The sequence below is a fragment of the Athene noctua genome, chromosome 14 (assembly GCF_965140245.1).
Source record: "Athene noctua chromosome 14, bAthNoc1.hap1.1, whole genome shotgun sequence".
Lineage (NCBI taxonomy): Eukaryota > Metazoa > Chordata > Aves > Strigiformes > Strigidae > Athene > Athene noctua.
This window is the reverse complement of record NC_134050.1, coordinates 2,649,646-2,664,317: the sequence shown is the minus strand read 5'-3', so window position 1 is coordinate 2,664,317 and position 14,672 is coordinate 2,649,646. Positions and strand designations below refer to the sequence as shown.

At 40.4% G+C, this 14,672-nt stretch overlaps 1 long non-coding RNA gene across 1 annotated transcript in view; it reads right to left on the bottom strand.

Moving 5' to 3' along the window:
• The window catches only part of LOC141965832 (uncharacterized), a 92,146-nt gene extending 84,438 nt beyond the window's left edge, over positions 1 to 7,708 (bottom strand). The window contains exons 1-2 of the long non-coding RNA XR_012634518.1: positions 7,644 to 7,708; positions 4,775 to 4,919 (exon numbers count right to left, since the gene is read on the bottom strand). This is a non-coding gene — a long non-coding RNA (uncharacterized LOC141965832). The remainder of the gene's footprint in view (positions 1 to 4,774; positions 4,920 to 7,643) is intronic.
• Between the last annotated feature and the right edge of the window lie 6,964 nt (positions 7,709 to 14,672).

Here is a 14,672-nt window from a genome sequence, read left to right as displayed (position 1 = left end):
TCAAGACTCAGCACTACCTCCAGCTCTGCAGATGCTCCCAAAATGAGAGCTGGAGGAAGCCAGGCTAAAAGAGCTGTCAGTTAAGGCAAGTACTAACTAGCCATACAGCTACATTCAGTTAGCTTTCAGGAAAGGAGAGAAGCAGGAATGAGATGAATGCTGCCGGTTGAGAGCCTGCAGGGTGGTGTGAGGACTGTGGGACAGAGGTTGAAACGTGCTCCCACCAGTTGTAAGACATGTCAAATCCCACTGCATTGCTGAAAGATGGGAGCTAGGTTAAGGAAAAGGAGAGCTTATGCAGTCGAGTGATCTCGACATGTGCACGCAGCTAAAATAAGAGCTTGAACAGAAGAAACGTAATGTCACTCCTAAAGCAGGTATGAGACTCACAGGTACAGCTTAGGCTGTGACTGGTCAGGAAAAGAGAAACTCTAGAGGTGAAACTAGTCGTGGATCATGAACAATTTAAAATGAAGAGCCACGGAAGAAACCGTGAAGGAGTTACTACTCCTGCTAAAGCAGGTACAGAGCCTCTGGCAGCAATCCAGAGGAGAGGTTAGGCTGGTTTAAGGTTGGGAATGGATCGCTGGAAAGCTGAAGTTAATGGTGACTCTTTAAAACCTCACAGGGATAAAATGAGGGCTGGAAGAGGCAGAGGGAATTAAGCTACCACTCTCTTTCAGACAGATACTAGTTTATGCAAGGGATAAGACTGGATTTAGAGTAGGATTAAATCTTAGGAAAAAAGAGCCCACAGAGGGCTGGTATCGCTCCTCGAGTGCTAAGCAGGTGCAGGGCCTGTTTGGTCAGCGTTTATCTAAGAGCATAGGCTCTGCCTTCTCAAAGATCAGCTAGGCTGGGAAAGGTCTGAAGGCCTGGTAGAAACATCTGCCATAAAAGACTGAAACTTTAGACTCAAGTAATGCTGTACATGAAAACACACATAAAAACATCAGTGCTTCAGAAAGCAAGGAATCATCGATAGCCTTCAATAAAGTGCTCTTGCTTTTACCATTTAACAGACATCTCAGTACATTTTACATGGGATAGATGGTAGAAAAAATACTGGCTTCAGATTTCAGGGTACTATCCCTCTACAATTTGTAATCATTCTTGAAAAGCTGACTTTGTGAGGTTGAAATAGTTACAGACTTGTGCTAAGAAAGAAGAAGGGCAAGTCTTGCCTTAGAAGGTAGAAAAAAACCTCCATCCTCTCCCACAACAGCTTTGAACGATTTTTCCTTTTAGGCAGAGGACACTGCCAAAAGACGCCTGGCATTAAGATCTGCAGATGGTTACACAATACGTGAGAATTGCCTGTAATCTGAGGATTCTGTGAACTCAAAGCTGACTGTTGAATGCTTTTGTTCAGGTAGAAACTGCAGAGTAAGTTAGCTTTAATTTGGCTAATATCAGGTTAGTGGTTATGGTTACATCCCTCATGATTTAGTAAAGTGAATAGTAAGAAAACATACTATAAAGACCCAGCTGTTCTTTAAAAATGCATTGTAGACCTTTTTTGTGCCTTTTAATCAGAAAAAAAAAAAACAAACCTAAAACCATAGCATTTATGGCACCTTATATCTCAGCAGGAAAATTTCTATTATTATTAGTGGGAAAAAATAGGAGTTAAAGAATCTCCTTAAGAAGTGTACATTAAGAATTCTTTCAGAATCCATTAGATTTCCACATACAGAAGCAGAGACACAGATGACAATTCCCGTCCCAAAGTTTCACTCTTATCTGACCCCACATGAGGATATTACAGTATTATGATGGTTTAGTCTTTTTGCTTGGCAATTACAGTTCTGATCTACCCACCTCCTCCACCCCGAAGCCTCTAGGTACCAGTGCTCACATGGTTTACAATGCAATTTACTGCAGTGTAGTTATACACATCTCACTGGTTTTAATTTCATAAGGGTTTATTTTGTACTACGAACGCTTTTAGACTTACCGTACTCCCTCTGCATCGCGTTGTGTTGCCCTGCATCATCTCTGTTCTTTATTCAGAGTTGACACTCAGCATCTTTCAGAACTTAATCTTATTTTATAGACGTAGGCTCTATTACTTCCTTAGGGCCTGTCTGGTTATTGCTGTGTTCCTTGCTTGAGATGAACATACAGTGTTCAAAAAGTCAATGACGTGGCACCACGGAGTCTCTCCAGCAGCAGCTGTAGTCAGTAGCTAGGATGGATGTAGCTGTGACAGTAACTGAAGGAGAAGCAGCTTGTCACCCCCTTTACCCTGTGATACAGAACATCTGCTGAATTTGCTGAACTGGACATTAACGGGAATTAGCCCCTCAGCACCTCCTGAAGGACACTACAAGTCTTAGAGCTTAACTATGCTTCCAGTTATCTTAGGTGTGTCCAAAGGAGAACTAATTCACCCCAGATGGCCCAGACTCTTGAGTTCAGGTCGTCCTGAGTTTAGGAACCTCTCCCACTTTTGCAAATACAACCTTTTCCAAGACAGCTAGAGTACCGTTTTTCCTCACCTCTATTCATTAAGGTGCTTTGGACCACTGTGAGGGCTATCGGAGATGGCTTTCCAAGAATAAATACCAACGTTAAGGGAAGGATTGTGCAGACCTGAGATGGAGAAGCACAAGAACAAGAAGCTTTGTGAACAAGAACTACATTGCATAGTCTTGCTATGGAGTATTCTCTCAGGTAAGTCTGCAACATCATCTGGCTGGGAAAAGAGAAGTCTGTACACTATTCAAGGAAAGTGAGATATATCGGCATTGTTATGCTCCCAACAGAACTATAAGTAAACTGCTTTATGACTGTCCATAGGCAAGCATAAAATGCATGAGTAAGCCTGGAAACCTTACAAAATGTGAACAATGAAAGACAAAATACTGTATCTAAATTCAACTCTAAAAGCCGCCCATTTCCTGAGGCCGTATAAAAGTGTTATGAACCATATAAAGAATGCTAGAAACTATAAAAAAGGGAGGAAACAGATATTTGAAACTGCTTTGTGTGCAACCATGCACCCTTATGAAATTTTTTTTTTTCCACGACATAAATAAATATTATCACACTTAAGGTCTTCAGTTTAAAGCAAACAAACAAACTAAAACCTGCAAACTGCACAATATTTACTATGTTGTCTTAGATCGACAATGTATATCAAAAAGCCACAAATTCCACAAGGAAATTAAAGTTTAGCTGAGAGGAACAGCAAGCGAGATGTACGCTGAACTGAATCCTCATTACTATTTGCTAAAGTAAAAGAAGGTGCATTGGGAGAGGCCTGCCTCTTCTGTTTTACTCCTTCCCCTGACAAAAGTAACGAAGGTGTTACTCTGCACACTTATGAGATTATAAAGAATTGGTCTGGCTGGTGTTTTAGAATATTTAATCCCTTTACATCAGCAAAGGGATTCATCAGCAAAGAAAGCAGGCAGCAGAGTCAATGCTGTAATCTTTTTCTTTAAAAACGCAGTTGGCACAGAAATTGTCCATTTTACTCAGGAGGATGCAATTACATTTCAGCTTTCATGTAAAGCTGGCTTTGTGAAATTGAAAAGCCCGTGTATGAACAGAAACATAACAGCAGGGAAAAAACAAAGACTATAGCTGGCTATGGATCATTTCTCCTTCTCCACATGGTTTGAGGGAAAAATAGCTGGATGCACTGGGTGAAGCCAATCTGCAGTAAGCAAGCTCGTATCGGCCCCGCTGACCTAATGGCAACAAGGAATCTAGGATGGAAGAGTTCAGACTCCCGGGGAAAGCAGATAATCAACCCCTCAGGTCTTTAAGTAAAGATTTTATGAGCTGCACAAGAGAGAAAAATAAAAAACACTCCCCCCCCCCAAAAAAAACCAAAAAAAACCAACAAACAAACAAACAAAAAACCACAAAAAAAGCCCACAACAACAAAAAAGAGAAATGGGAAGTCATCTTATGTCTCAAGGGAGGAAGAAGAACCTTGCTAGTCAACCCAAATCCAGCAGCTGGGGCTAGAATAGAGAAGCCCCACTCACCCCTTACTCTGCCAAAGCCTCTCAGAGAATGCAACACAAATTGCCAGGAAGGATTTAACTGAACAAGTTTCTGTAAGGAAATGCCAATCTGTGGGTTTGGTTTAGGAATGCTAATAAGAAAAATAAACTTTCTGAGAGAGGAGGGAAGAAAGAAAATTTAAAAGTAGATCTTTCTTCCTTCCTCTCACCTGGATGGAAACTCACGTAGAAGGAGGTATCAGGCAATTGATTTGGGGTGCTCTCTTCTCAAGGTGTCTTCCAACTGCCAAAATCTTTGGCTAAATGAAGACAGTCTCATTTTTATTATCAAAGAACAAAAAAACCCCACAAAACACTCTGAAAAAAAGCATGTTTTCTGTCCACACTGGAACAGAAGTAATCGTGAAATTCCTCAAAATTTCAAAAAATACAAAGACAGTTCTCATTTAACTCTGGTTGTACCATAATAAACAGAAGGAAAGTTTGGATTCAGATCCAAACTATAAATACAACTTCAAGGTCAGAAACCGTCAGCTTAAGAAGTTACACTCCGATCACGTAAGGTTACGGTAAATTCGGTGACATTCATTAAGCAATGTTACCTCCCTGCGTGCGAAGCAGCAAATTGAGTCAGAAGACTATTTCTACATTCACACAAATACAGACATAACCGAATACAAATCCTGACCTGTTAATTTTTGAGGTCTTTGCCGTACGGTTTTAGATACTTTGATCAACTGTTAAAGAACTCCTGTGACAGACAGATGCACACTTGGAAAAAGCACGTCACTTACTTTTCATCAGAATTTCTCCTTGTTTTATGACTATCAAGTGGTTGGCCAGAAGAAAAAGTTCAAAGATCCTTTGGATGAATATCTTAAAAATGTCTTGTTGCTATCAATCATGATTAAATTTCCGTACCCTTGAGATTGGGCATGTCTGTCAAGAAAAAGCAAAGTTATTACCAATAACCTCTTTGTTAAGTAGAGAAATTTAAATCACCTTTAAAAGTTCAGTGAGGAGAACTACCAATACAAAAAATCACATCACACATTCCTTAGTTTGCTCACATTTATACTGTGATAAAGCATACACTGAAAAGCAGGCACATCTGCCTGCTTTAATAATTCTGTATTTTTGAAGTAAACACAAAAGAAAAAGTGTGGTAAGACGTTCCGCTGTGTGATTCAGAAGAAGGAACTGTAAAGGTTTCATCTCCTAATCCCTGGGTTCAATGCAACAGTGCAGTTCTGAGGTGAATCCCCTCATTACCCATGTTTACTGTACACTAGGAGAGTTCAAAGTTGACGCGAATGAAATAAATTTGTTTCTGAGGGAAGTGAAATATGCTCCAGCCACCCACTAAATGCTCTCCAACCCCAGTGGGCGTTGGAAACCAGGAGAGTTTCAGTGGTCAGCTTTGAACTGCATTTATAAATGAAAACCTGCGGCACAGGGGACTCGATGAGATCCATCTTGAACTGAAATCTGCAGACCACACACAGACAAACAAATCTCAGAACCAACTGCTGCAATCGACTGAAATGTTCCTATGACACACATCAAATACAGGCACACGTAGAGATGACTTTGCTTTTACCCAATTTTATGAGTAAAGGCTGTAAGGCAGCGTAAAGATATTCACCATAGTCTTTGCAATTAATTTGGTGGGAACTGCACTGGATGTTAAAGTCTGAGATGGGCTGCTTTTGAAACAAATAAGCTTTTATGTTTTGTCTAAGGTTAATGTATATTCAAGAGCAACTGCAAATGTATGATTATTTACAAAAAAAAAAAAAACAAAAAAAACCAAAATAAATTTTTGCTACACTAAACCACTTTTAAGCCATCAAGACAAAATGCTTTCACATAATTTGCATTAAAGACAAAATTTTCTCCCTTACCCAGTTGGATAGCCTTCTATTGCATAGAAAATTCCATTTTCTTTAGCATTTGTTGAGTTGATTATATTTTGTCCCATTTCTCTATGTAATCATCTTCTATTTAAAGAAGCCAGTAAACCTAGCAAACTTTTCCATGGTCAAAAGATCATTCTCTTTCTTTAGAAAAGCTTATAAAAGCTCCTATTTCTTTTAGCATTTGCTCACAAGTCATGCTTACAAAACATTGTTTTCTCAGACCTTCTTTTTCTCTTTTCTGGAGACTCTTCAGCTTGTCTAGATATGAAACTGCAGTATCCAAAACTCGAATTAGATGAAGCCTCGGCAATTTCAGATCAGGACAATTATGTCCCTTGTCTTCCATGGAATATTCCTGGTCATAAACTGCAGAATCACATTTGCCTCTTTTTGCAATAGCTTCACACCGTTGACTAACTCTGTTTTTCCCTATGATCCTATGTTTGTTTTCCAAGTCCTGCTCTAGTCAGTTATTCCAAACAGCACAAGTACAGGGTGGATAATACATTCCTTACCATCCACTTTCTCATACGGGGGAAAGGAGCCATCTACTTTCACACATAATCCATGGGGAAAGGCACATGCCTCGGTAAAATTCAAAATAGCTCAGTTACCGGCCAAGGAGCTTGCTGGAGTCAGCCCATTGCAAGTACCACCGCAGAGACATCCCAGGGGAATGCTGGGACCACCACAATATTTTATTTTCCCCCTTTTGGACCCCATCATCCACCTGGCATAACATCTAGAATCCTCTCCCAAAGACAGACACTTTTCCAGGAGGATAAAATCAAAACCCATAGTAGACAAAACGACAGAACGTCAGTATAACAGCATCTCACTTAGATCACATTCCAAAGTGGCAAGACTAGGAGACAATTCTTCGCAGAAAAGATTTTTGCCCACAGGTTCTGGCTCACAGACAACAGCCCACTTACAGACACCCCGTGTCCTCCGCCTTGCTAAAGCAACCTTAACCCTTCTGGCTGAAAAGATATTGCTCTCTTGAAAAGAACTGAAAGCTCACAGTGCCTGAAGAAGAATGAACACGGCTCTTAGGCTAACGGTAGCTGACATATGATGGGGAACATTTCTGTGACAGCTTCAATACTTAACAAGAAAAGGATGAAACAATGAATCTCAACTGCCTCTGTAGTGGTCTAGTGTCGATTTTTCTTCCTGCACTAATTAAGAGCAAGAGAAAACCCTTCTCACAGCAAACTAGGTGCTTACCACCCTTTGTTTCTTAGCAAAAAACCCATATGTTTTCCAGACGCTGATCATTTTTAAGAGTCTATTTTTAACATAAATTCTGGTATAATATGCAAGTTCAGCCGCGACCAATTGCCAGTCTTCCCTAGATTTAGGCAACAATGTATTTTGGGAGTATGACTCAAGAAAACATTCACATGAGCAAGTAAAGCAGGTGGCCAGGACCTACCACATAGCATCAGCTTCCTCAGAACATCCTCAGAGAAGGAAAAATAGCTCTTAACTGTTTGGGGAGATGATCAGAGGGTGGAAGAAAAACTGTTCTAAGCTATATGTTGTAATTATTACAACCAGTAAAGCACACTGCAGTCTATTGCCTCAGCATCACAAAGAGATACATAAAAAAATCCCTCACCACTACTCTTCCGATCAAAACGTTTATCACTGTGTTGCCAGAGAGTCTCAAAGAAACTCATTTACATATGGGGCCTCAGTCATAAGTTTAAGTTACGCCTGTGCCAAAGAAACAGCTTACCTGGTTTTCCCTCAAAAGTATCTCATACAGCAGCACAGCTCATTTATTCACCCGACGTTTCAACTGCAATAGAAGAAAGTTGTTCGTTAGTCTGTTGGGAAGGGAGATGTCCAAGCTACCCATAAAACTCTCGCTCTCTGACACAGATTTATGCCAAGCACTGGGTCCTGCGATTGCACAGACACAGAAGGCCAACAGCGAGTGCACTGAGGTACCACTGCGGCCAAAACGTCACGTTCAGCTGGGATTCCTTAATCTCCTTCTTCAAGTGCGTTAAGCAAAAGAGAAGAGGAAATTGAACAATGCTATTTCTGTCACTTGTTTGCTCAGTAACAAGGCTTTGACCAAGTTAGCTCTTAAAAAAGCTGGGTAGTTTCAGGATAAAGGTTTTGTCTTTAGCCAGGGATTTGAGGAATGGATCCTACCATCCTTACTCCAACAAACAGTCCAGGAGCATTACTGTAGGCAGTCCTGATTCAGAGTGATACTTGGGAAGCATCTAATTTTAGGGACACGGATTGTCCCATTTAATTAAAAACCCAAAGTATTTTGGTGCTTGAAGCAATGCATGTGCTTCAACTCTCATTTGAATTCACACTTGTGGAAAAAGCGATTACACACCCAAACTCTACCTTGAGCCCAGAACGGTGATGGATGTGACACACACTCCAGAGGTATTACAAAAGAGTCAAGCCAACGAAACTTCCAAAAAGAAGAAAACTGGATGTGTAAGACAAAACCTGTTCTAAAATTCAGCATAATGTTGCGTCAAAAGTGAAAACACACACTGCCAGCTCATGGGCCACACACATTTTGAAAAGGGTCATTGAATACTCAGGAAAAAAGGAGAAGTTTAACAAAATACTGTCCCTTACAGTCACAATTTAATAACCCACATGCTTATGTTATACACACGGGGAGAGCGGCAGTATGTTCCCCCACCCTGACCAAGAGACTGTTGCATGTTCAGGAGTCAGTGACCCACCGAAGAGTTAACGGGAGCATGCCCAGGCTGGTGCCCTTCTTAGGTATGTCCAATAAAATATAAAAAAAAGCAAATGCATGTCAAAAAAATTAACAACTCCAATGAAACTGAAAATAAATCATCATAAAGTTTTCCTGCTTACAATAAAGCGACAGGAACAACTCCAGCATGAAAATGCTGCTCTTCAACAGACCCGAAGAGGAACGGACCAACACCCCACCTCTCCCTAGCCTTGTACTTTCTTTACCAGAGACAACATCAATCCACCACTGCTCCTCAGTGTGTTAGCTAGAGACCGAAACAAAACATCCTAAATGAGGCCACCTGGACTTTTCAGATTTTTCTAATATAAAAGTTGACATTTTTGTATAAGTGAATCCTCAAAACCACATTAATTAATTTATTCTATTGTTTCAGTTACTGCTTCTACACTCCCTGCTTCAAGAACACCTAGCAGAAAGCATATTCTTGAGGCAATTAATTGACTATTTTTAACCAATACTGCCTTCTAGATGGACTCTATCTTATCTGATTATATGTTAACCAGAACTAAAGTTACATCTAAAAGGAATAAAACTTTTCATCAATCCGCAAAGGGACTTGTGGACGTATTTTACTTGCCAGCAGATTCCATCTGATCTATCACTTAATTAAAAATATTTTCTAAATCTAACTACCTTTCAAAGAAGGCCATGACTACAGAAACATTAGTGATATCTATAATTTACAAAGCGTTCAACTACTAGATATCCAAAAAGGGTTCTCTTTTGGGTGTTTGGCTTGTTTTTCCCTTCCTGTTTAGTCGAAGGTTCTGTAACCTTTCAAGGTTCAAAGGTAAGGGACTACATCCTCCTCACCCAAAGCTACTTGGCATTCTCTTACAAATTCATCAAGCTATAAGCCATAAAACCACAAAATATTTTTATTCCTTCTTTTGGTTAGGAAATAGTAACATGCAGCTGTAAGCAGCTGAGTGGAAATACATTAGCAGAGCTTTCCTGTAGTCCACGTTATGATTGAGCTCTTATATATTTACTCATATGAACTGTACCACTGAGTGAGACCATCAATAAGAGTTAATTATATAAAGGTTCTACTAGACAGTGTGATACCAATTTTCAGACTAATTTTTGTCGCAGATGATTCTGCTTCTCCAACTAGGAAAAAAAAAAAAAATGCTTTAGAGGTAATAATGTTTACTTTATTAAGTGGCTTTAAGGTTAGCTAAGCCTGGTTCAGGTTTTATATATAGACCTGAATATTAGCTAGAATTTTTTTTTCTGTACAAGCTACGTTCAGTGACATTTATCACAACATCATTCCACCTTGCAGAAAAAAGACTCTATTTTTTATGCATTTACAAATACTCAAATAATATACGTATTCTTTTTATTTCTTGACCACCAATGCATAAAGTACAGGACCAACCCCTACCTTGTTATCGTCTGGCGCCCATCAGCGCGTTAATATAAATAACAAACTTCATGGGTATATCTGGAATGAGTAAGATACCCCATTTCAGGAGATTCTTTGCAGATATCAAGCTTTCATCTTCCCTAAGGATTTGGATGCTTCAGCACATGAGGGGAGGACACTAGGAGCAGTGCCTCAGAAAAGAACAGTGCCATGGTTGTCCAGGTTAACATAGAACTCTTTTCAGGATATTCCCTTTTTCTAAACAATGCTCCAGCAAGCAATGTAAAGGTCAGAAAGGTCAGCACTTTTGCTCTTTATCCGAGAATAACTCCAGCTATTAGAGAGCCAGATGGCAATGTGCCTCCAACCTAGCTGCAGCTACAGTGCAGTTTAGGGAACACGCTTTAGCAGTAAAAGAAACACATCATCATGGGTTATGATTTGGTTATTGGATCATCCTTTACTTGCGAGGTAAAACTCAGATGTTTGTTTGATCATTTATGTCTGGGATATCGGTCTCCTTCTTTCACACCCTGCCTTCATCTATTATATTTGGAATAAAAGCAGCATCAATTAATGGGTAAGCATTAAGGAAAAGTCTCAAGAATAATACCCCATAGAACAGGAAAAAAACATCCGACCTTAGAAGTCAGAAAAGATGGCTTCATACTCAGTGTGCTGACTCCATGAACTTTTATTGGACTCTCTTCAACATTCAGGTCCAGGGTCAAATTCGGATTTATAGTCACATAGATATACGCAGAACTTCAGCTACAAAGGAGCTCGGTGTAGCACACTAGCTCTGGCTCCCCTTGGTAGCAGGAAGGCCCTTTGAAGGTTCTTCATATGTTTATTCACTAGATCAGAGACCTGGCATTAAGGGACAGAAAGCTAGACAAAATTGCAGCATCCAGAAGGGAGATAAAAAACACTGACTGTGGAGAGAGGATTTTAAATCCATGTGAGCAGTCAATAACAAAAACCGCAGACCACAGACTTGGGAATTCAACAGTTCTCCTCAAGCTCAATTCACTCTCAAGATTGAATTATTCAGTAAACTTTTTTTTTTTTTTTCCCCCAGTAGAAAAAAAAATCTTTGAAAAGACTGTCAAATTAGAATTAAAGTCAAATCAGAAGAGAAGATGTGCTTTCCTCCCTCTTTCTCTAGTTTTGAGGAAGCTTTCTTAAAATAGATGAAAGTAGCAGATGACAAGCTACAGCACCCAGAGTCCCCTCTATTAACAATGTGAGGGGTATGAAAATCAAGAAAAAAACGGTTATCTGCTATAAAAGGTCGTGAAAGTTGAAAGTGATCCATCACCTGAAATAGCTTGTATTCATGTAACACTGTTTACAGTCTTCTGGGCACGTCTTTTGGAACGGGCACGTCTTTCTCTTCCCTAGGCAGTAAAGCAACATGGAGAAAAAAAAAGCTCCCCAAAAAATCCCACTGGTGAGCTACAGTAGACTTAAAGCAGCTGTCTTGCTTTTTCTCACAACCTTCTTTCAGACGACTCGCTCATTACCTACACCCCTTCAACTCACTCCATAAAACGTAGCTGGGCCCCAGTTCCATCAGGACATTGGCTGTCGGGTGCATACTGCTAATCCTCTAACACAGCACGTCTTCTAGGGATGCTTGATGGTATCGAAGACATTTGACATACTTATTTTCTGCTTAATGCTGGATAGACATTTTGCTCTTCCTTTAGGACCTGCTGTGAGTAAGCAACCTACCTACCATCATTCAGAAAACTCCATAATGGCATTTTACTAATTCTGACGCAGGAACAGCTTACAGGCCTCCTGCAGAGGAAAGAACAAAGCTTCGGACGATCCAGTGTTCAACACCAGTTTTACGCATTATGTTTTAAAAATCTGAACAGATGTCAGCGAATGACATGTGGTTCCACATAAAAAGCCTTAAGTTTTTATAAATACCATGATGTAAACACACCACCATCCCTTCTCACGGTCCTTCATCACAGTAGTTAATATGGATCTCAAAGCCTTTAAACATCTCCATGTTATTAGCTGTAGCCAAGAACAGCCACTGAAGTTCTACAAGACGTTCTCCAAGCGATGACACCAGCTTCTCTTTAGTTGTAGCTAACCTGTTTCCGTATGACCTCTAGCATTCAACGATGAGTAAAAAACCCGGATGGGGGCACGCCTCTTTCCTAACTGCCCTCCCCCTAAAAGCATTCCTAAGGCCGCCTGTGAAGAATACTAATGCATCTCCAGAATGAAGCTGCCCAGAAAAGCACATCTCACAAAAAGCTCGGTTACCCACGTTCCTATTTCTTATATGTTCACCTAAGTATTTTCTGCTCTTCAGTAGCATAAACAGAAATATCCATTAAGAACAGAAGATAAAGAGTATATGCATACATGAGGGAGAGTGAGGCAGAAAGTCTGGTACAGGCAATAACAGAAAGGCTTAATAGATGCATCAATCGTTGATCTTACAATGACATTTTCTTTCTCCAGGCTGGACTTCAGGTGACTGCCATGAGCAATGTCCTCCCTGATCTCTGCCTTTTCGTCCTACTCCTTAATCACATAGTTCATCCACTTTGACTTTTGGAAAAAAAAAAAAAAGCAGCCAACACTAAAAAAACGCCCCTGTTTGTCATGTTGCTTTTAGTAACTTTTCTGCTCTACGTTTCCTTGATTTCGTGACATACACACAGCTTCTTTCTTCCCTTTTCTTAAAGAAAAAAGGATTCACATGGTGAGCTAGGTACACCTATTTGTGGTCAAATGTCAAACAATTATAAACGCTTGATACAAATATTTGATGAGTTCTTGCTGCAGCATAGCCATAATAAGGATTCTGATGCAAGTTGCCTTAGTTTCTTCCAGAAAGGCGTTCGTTTCATGAACGCCTTAGCTTTGAAGATGATTTCATTGCCAAGCAACCCTTGTGTTACTGCCAGAACACTGGGGAAAAGCTTTATTTCAAGAAAAGAAAGGAGAACATGTCAATTGATGATGACAGAACTGTTGTAGGTCAAACAGTTAAACTTATTCTGACTCTGCGTGTAGCAGGCTTGGGGATTTTTTTTCCTTACTTCTGAGTACATTGTAGTGTGTGAGGGCAGCTCTAAGCTAAACAGAAAAAAAATAAGACTTATGGTCAGTACAAGTTGTAACTCTCAGGAGAAGGTTAACGGGAGCGTCCCACTGCATCACGCAATGCCCTTCCAGACCAACGTTAATTAGTACAGCATTCAGGAGGGATCTCCAACATAACGCAACCCCCCGAACGGCCAAAATCCGCTGCAGGTGACACAAGAGTCAACTCAGCACAACTAGAGGTGCCTGCAAGAACAGCAACGTGCAGCTGATGACGACAAAATGACAGACATAATCCAGTTTTCACAAACAACCACGGGAAGGAAAAGTTGCGTTTGCTTTGAGACACAGCAGATTACATTTCCTGCTGTTAACTCCAGAAAGAGACACGGGCATTTGCTTATGCAGTGCACTTAGTACTTGCTCAGAGCTTTTGAGAATAGATGCCTTTGTTTACTAGCAGTGATGTCCAAACAATTTCATGGTCTTTCCTCCACCAGACTGAAAAATTTCCAGCCCTCACCATCTGCATTACAAACATCTCAGCACCTTCAAAGGGCTGCTATTTAAAAAATGAAGCAAGATTTTTTTAGTTATAGGAGAAAGGTAAAGAAATTACCAGTTCATCAGTTCATCACCAGGCTGTCACTCTGGGGCAAGCTAGAATCCCAGGCCAGCGATGGGCTTGTGGTCCCACAGGATAAAAACCACACTCTAGTAAATGCATTAATATCACTTTGCAGTTGATAGATTTGTCGATCCTGGACAGAGTACAAGCTATAGAACAGCACGGCCATCCAGGTCAGGGCCAAACTACCAAAACACAGCCAAATAATCTGCCTAAATGAGTCACAACGCACAAATCGCACAGTAATTCAGAATCTTGTCACACATGATCGCTGGACTACTTGGACTGCACTGACGTCTCTCGGTGGTCTGAGATCGCTCCTCCGTCTTTCCCTCTCTTTATTACAAATTGTCAGCACTGGCCAGGACTTGATTTTGTTTTACAGATGAAAAAGTTTCTACCCCTAGAGAGCTTACGTACATATGAATAATTCGCTAGTCCTCCTGAAGATCTTTTTCCCCAAAAGGGATTCTGGTATCTCTGGTTCTACCAGGTTCTTTACATTTTACCTGTTCTTTGCAGAAGTAGGAAGAGCAGCAGGACAGCGAAAGCCTAGTCCTTCGTTTCAGAGGAAGAGCTGTGACTGACAGTACCTCTTTAGAACTGTCTCTCTTCACCCCCTCCCTGCATGCCTGGGGAAACAAGCCCATCACGTTGGTATTTCCAGCACCAAGATGAATATTTGTGCGGCATTTATTGAGACTAGCCAGAAGTTTCCCTATGCTTAGACGTGAAAACATATACTTACATCACAGAAAACTCTCGGCTTCAAAGCTACGACCTCAACAACTGTAAGAGCTACGCACCATCTCATTATCTGTTATTAATTCTTAATAACAAGCCAGCATGAAAGAGTTGCTTGTTTACTGATGGAATTATACCTGGGTTAAACAGTCATGTTTTACAGACATAATTTTTCTTA